This window comes from Triturus cristatus, chromosome 4_2 (genome assembly GCF_964204655.1).
Source record: "Triturus cristatus chromosome 4_2, aTriCri1.1, whole genome shotgun sequence".
NCBI classification, from domain to species: Eukaryota; Metazoa; Chordata; class Amphibia; order Caudata; family Salamandridae; genus Triturus; species Triturus cristatus.
Window position 1 is genome coordinate 930400817 of NC_140586.1, and position 5000 is coordinate 930405816.

Here is a 5000-nt window from a genome sequence, read left to right on the forward strand (position 1 = left end):
GTTGGCATTCCAATGTCTGTTGCACACACTTTGTTCATAGGTGTGCAATTTGAGTGCGTGCGCCTCATCACTGTCTTGGACAGAGCTCTGTCTCTAAGCTACACATGTGAAGCATTGGTGGTTCAGTGGTAGAATTCTCGCCTGCCACGCGGGAGCCCCGGGTTCGATTCCCGGCCAATGCAAGGCTGTGTTCTTTTGACTTTGCTTTCTAAATCAAATATGGGAACTCAGTGGGGCATAAAATGGGAAACAGTGACCCCAACGTGATTTGAACACGCAACCTTCTGATCTGGAGTCAGACGCGCTACCGTTGCGCAACGAGGTCCTTGCTTTTGGAGTCACATCAGCAAATGTTGTGAGCCTTTTCATTTTTGCCCACCTCCTTATATGCCTAGGGTTGTAATACAAGGTTTGGCTTTTTGTTTTCCATCCTATTGATGAAATTGAGTGCAGGTGCAGAGAGAACGCAGAGGATTGAAATGTTCAGGGAAAGGGTCTCACGCAGGAGCTCTAGACCAAAGGCACATTACTATGATTTATTAAAGTGCTTCATGCATGCAAAAGGAAACGTCCCTGGGGGGGCTTGAACCACCAACCTTTTGGTTAACAGCCGAACGCGCTAACCAATTGCGCCACAGAGACTAGTGACAAAAGCACATCTCCTGAGACTCAACATATATCTTTATGTGTGCGCGCCTGCCTTGAGCTTGTGTTATATAAGGCGTCTTTATCCTATGCAGCATTTGTCATTTGCTTAGTGTCTTGTCACTGTTGGGTGTTATGATGCGCAGACTACTGTCTAATGGTGTTAGGGCCAGTATTACAACCAGTCCCAGTGTATGAGATACATGTATGACTTTTCTGTGGCCTTCTTAGCGTAGCTATCTGCTCCTCTGGTGGTGTTCTACCAGCCTGTCAGGCGTGTGTCTTGCCCATCCAATCTTCACTGTGGCATGTTAGACTTGTCTTCTTTGTGAGCGGAGTCTCCTTCCCAGAGCAGGTGCTTTCTCTGAACTCTTGCTTTGTAAGACTGCTGGGCAAGGCCCTCCCTAGCCCCTCACTCAGATAGATACATTTACCTGCAGAGCTCAGCTTTGGAGAAAGAGAGGGGGCAGAGAGCGCAAAGGGGAAGGACCAAGGTGCACACCTTATTTTACATAAAAGCTCGGGCTCTTGGGAGGACAGGGACATGAGGGTTCTCAGGGAAAGCCATCACATTAGTATTGATGGCTGGGCCTTGAAACACAACAATCCCGGAATGGCCAGGCACAAAATGCCTGTGCAATAGGCCTGACCATAGGCTTCTGGAGGTCTTGCTCTCCAGAGGCCCCAGTGGTCTAAGCCCGACCAGGGCTGTAGGCCGCGTTGGGAGCGCGTTAGGGACGCAGGGTGCAGAACTCTGCCCGTTTCACCCCAGCATTTCGGGGAGGACAGGGAATTTGGCAAAGACAGTGGGAAGGATTTTTAAGGAGGAGAGTTCAGTGACATGATCTGAAACACAATAGTGCTGGTGATCTGGAGGCTGCCTTCTATGAGCCACTTCTGTCGGGAGCAGCCTGCCATCATGCCCTGATAACCACAACACTAGTCCCAAGCCAGTGACCTCAGCAAATGCAAAAACATTCATACTTATAGTCTCCTGCATCTGATTCTTGCCATCATGTGAAACGTTGGCATTCCAATGTCTGTTGCACACACTTTGTTCATAGGTGTGCAATTTGAGTGCGTGCGCCTCATCACTGTCTTGGACAGAGCTCTGTCTCTAAGCTACACATGTGAAGCATTGGTGGTTCAGTGGTAGAATTCTCGCCTGCCACGCGGGAGGCCCGGGTTCGATTCCCGGCCAATGCAAGGCTGTGTTCTTTTGACTTTGCTTTCTAAATCAAATATGGGAACTCAGTGGGGCATAAAATGGGAAACAGTGACCCCGACGTGATTTGAACACGCAACCTTCTGATCTGGAGTCAGACGCGCTACCGTTGCGCCACGAGGTCCTTGCTTTTGGAGTCACATCAGCAAATGTTGTGAGCCTTTTCATTTTTGCCCACCTCCTTATGTGCCTAGGGTTGTATTACAAGGTTTGGCTTTTTGTTTTCCATCCTATTGATGAAATTGAGTGCAGGTGCAGAGAGAACGCAGAGGATTGAAATGTTCAGGGAAAGGGTCTCACGCAGGAGCTCTAGACCAAAGGCACATTACTATGATTTATTAAAGTGCTTCATGCATGCAAAAGGAAACGTCCCTGGGTGGGCTTGAACCACCAACCTTTCGGTTAACAGCCGAACACGCTAACCGATTGCGCCACAGAGACTAGTGACAAAAGCACATCTCCTGAGACTCAACATATATCTTTATGTGTGCGCGCCTGCCTTGAGCTTGTGTTATATAAGGCGTCTTTATCCTACGCAGCATTTGCCATTTGCTTAGTGTCTTGTCACTGTTGGGTGTTATGATGCGCAGACTACTGTCTAATGGTGTTAGGGCCAGTATTACAACCAGTCCCAGTGTATGAGATACATGAATGACTTTTCTGTGGCCTTCTTAGCGTAGCTATCTGCTCCTCTGGTGGTGTTCTACCAGCCTGTCAGGCGTGTGTCTTGCCCATCCAATCTTCACTGTGGCATGTTAGACTTGTCTTCTCTGTGAGCGGAGTCTCCTTCCCAGAGCAGGTGCTTTCTCTGAACTCTTGCTTTGTAAGACTGCTGGGCAAGGCCCTCCCTAGCCCCTCACTCAGATAGATACATTTACCTGCAGAGCTCAGCTTTGGAGAAAGAGAGGGGGCAGAGAGCGCAAAGGGGAAGGCCCAAGGTGCACACCTTATTTTACATAAAAGCTCGGGCTCTTGGGAGGACAGGGACATGAGGGTTCTCAGGGAAAGCCATCACATTAGTATTGATGGCTGGGCCTTGAAACACAACAATCCCGGAATGGCCAGGCACAAAATGCCTGTGCAATAGGCCTGACCATAGGCTTCTGGAGGTCTTGCTCTCCAGAGGCCCCAGTGGTCTAAGCCCGACCAGGGCTGTGCCCGACCAGGGCTGTAGGCCGCGTTGGGAGCGAGTTAGGGACGCATAAAGGGACGCAGGGCGCAGAACTCTGCCCGTTTCACCCCAGCATTTCGGGGAGGACAGGGAATTTGGCAAAGACAGTGGGAAGGATTTTTAAGGAGGAGAGTTCAGTGACATGATCTGAAACACAATAGTGCTGGTGATCTGGAGGCTGCCTTCTATGAGCCACTTCTGTCGGGAGCAGCCTGCCATCATGCCCTGATAACCACAACACTAGTCCCAAGCCAGTGACCTCAGCAAATGCAAAAACATTCATACTTATAGTCTCCTGCATCTGATTCTTGCCATCATGTGAAACGTTGGCATTCCAATGTCTGTTGCACACACTTTGTTCATAGGTGTGCAATTTGAGTGCGTGCGCCTCATCACTGTCTTGGACAGAGCTCTGTCTCTAAGCTACACATGTGAAGCATTGGTGGTTCAGTGGTAGAATTCTCACCTGCCACGCGGGAGGCCCGGGTTCGATTCCCGGCCAATGCAAGGCTGTGTTCTTTTGACTTTGCTTTCTAAATCAAATATGGGAACTCAGTGGGGCATAAAATGGGAAACAGTGACCCCGACGTGATTTGAACACGCAACTTTCTGATCTGGAGTCAGACGCGCTACCGTTGCGCCACGAGGTCCTTGCTTTTGGAGTCACATCAGCAAATGTTGTGAGCCTTTTCATTTTTGCCCACCTCCTTATGTGCCTAGGGTTGTATTACAAGGTTTGGCTTTTTGTTTTCCATCCTATTGATGAAATTGAGTGCAGGTGCAGAGAGAACGCAGAGGATTGAAATGTTCAGGGAAAGGGTCTCACGCAGGAGCTCTAGACCAAAGGCACATTACTATGATTTATTAAAGTGCTTCATGCATGCAAAAGGAAACGTCCCTGGGTGGGCTTATACCACCAACCTTTCGGTTAACAGCAGAACGCGCTAACCGATTGCGCCACAGAGACTAGTGACAAAAACACATCTCCTGAGACTCAACATATATCTTTATGTGTGCGCGCCTGCCTTGAGCTTGTGTTATATAAGGCGTCTTTATCCTATGCAGCATTTGTCATTTGCTTAGTGTCTTGTCACTGTTGGGTGTTATGATGCGCAGACTACTGTCTAATGGTGTTAGGGCCAGTATTACAACCAGTCCCAGTGTATGAGATACATGTATGACTTTTCTGTGGCCTTCTTAGCGTAGCTATCTGCTCCTCTGGTGGTGTTCTACCAGCCTGTCAGGCGTGTGTCTTGCCCATCCAATCTTCACTGTGGCATGTTAGACTTGTCTTCTCTGTGAGCGGAGTCTTCTTCCCAGAGCAGGTGCTTTCTCTGAACTCTTGCTTTGTAAGACTGCTGGGCAAGGCCCTCCCTAGCCCCTCACTCAGATAGATACATTTACCTGCAGAGCTCAGCTTTGGAGAAAGAGAGGGGGCAGAGAGCGCAAAGGGGAAGGCCCAAGGTGCACTCCTTATTTTACATAAAAGCTCGGGCTCTTGGGAGGACAGGGACATGAGGGTTCTCAGGGAAAGCCATCACATTAGTATTGATGGCTGGGCCTTGAAACACAACAATCCCGGAATGGCCAGGCACAAAATGCCTGTGCAATAGGCCTGACCATAGGCTTCTGGAGGTCTTGCTCTCCAGAGGCCCCAGTGGTCTAAGCCCGACCAGGGCTGTGCCCGACCAGGGCTGTAGGGACGCATAAAGGGACGCAGGGCTCAGAACTCTGCCCGTTTCACCCCAGCATTTCGGGGAGGACAGGGAATTTGGCAAAGACAGTGGGAAGGATTTTTAAGGAGGAGAGTTCAGTGACATGATCTGAAACACAATAGTGCTGGTGATCTGGAGGCTGCCTTCTATGAGCCACTTCTGTCGGGAGCAGCCTGCCATCATGCCCTGATAAGCACAACACTAGTCCCAAGCCAGTGACCTCAGCAAATGCAAAAACATTCAT

At 49.6% G+C, this 5000-nt stretch overlaps 8 non-coding genes across 8 annotated transcripts; 3 read left to right on the forward strand and 5 right to left on the reverse strand.

Annotated features, from left to right (window-relative positions):
• The first annotated feature begins 111 nt into the window (after positions 1 to 111).
• Positions 112 to 182, forward strand: TRNAG-GCC (transfer RNA glycine (anticodon GCC)). The gene has a single exon. It is a non-coding gene; the product is annotated as a tRNA-Gly (tRNA).
• Positions 183 to 253: 71 nt separating this feature from the next.
• Positions 254 to 325, reverse strand: TRNAW-CCA (transfer RNA tryptophan (anticodon CCA)). The gene has a single exon. It is a non-coding gene; the product is annotated as a tRNA-Trp (tRNA).
• A 243-nt stretch (positions 326 to 568) lies between these two features.
• On the reverse strand, positions 569 to 642 carry TRNAN-GUU (transfer RNA asparagine (anticodon GUU)). Its single transcript has one exon. It is a non-coding gene; the product is annotated as a tRNA-Asn (tRNA).
• A 1138-nt stretch (positions 643 to 1780) lies between these two features.
• TRNAG-GCC (transfer RNA glycine (anticodon GCC)) lies at positions 1781 to 1851 on the forward strand. Its single transcript has one exon. It is a non-coding gene; the product is annotated as a tRNA-Gly (tRNA).
• Positions 1852 to 1922: 71 nt separating this feature from the next.
• On the reverse strand, positions 1923 to 1994 carry TRNAW-CCA (transfer RNA tryptophan (anticodon CCA)). Its single transcript has one exon. It is a non-coding gene; the product is annotated as a tRNA-Trp (tRNA).
• A 243-nt stretch (positions 1995 to 2237) lies between these two features.
• Positions 2238 to 2311, reverse strand: TRNAN-GUU (transfer RNA asparagine (anticodon GUU)). Its single transcript has one exon. It is a non-coding gene; the product is annotated as a tRNA-Asn (tRNA).
• Positions 2312 to 3477: 1166 nt separating this feature from the next.
• On the forward strand, positions 3478 to 3548 carry TRNAG-GCC (transfer RNA glycine (anticodon GCC)). The gene has a single exon. It is a non-coding gene; the product is annotated as a tRNA-Gly (tRNA).
• Positions 3549 to 3619: 71 nt separating this feature from the next.
• Positions 3620 to 3691, reverse strand: TRNAW-CCA (transfer RNA tryptophan (anticodon CCA)). Its single transcript has one exon. It is a non-coding gene; the product is annotated as a tRNA-Trp (tRNA).
• Between the last annotated feature and the right edge of the window lie 1309 nt (positions 3692 to 5000).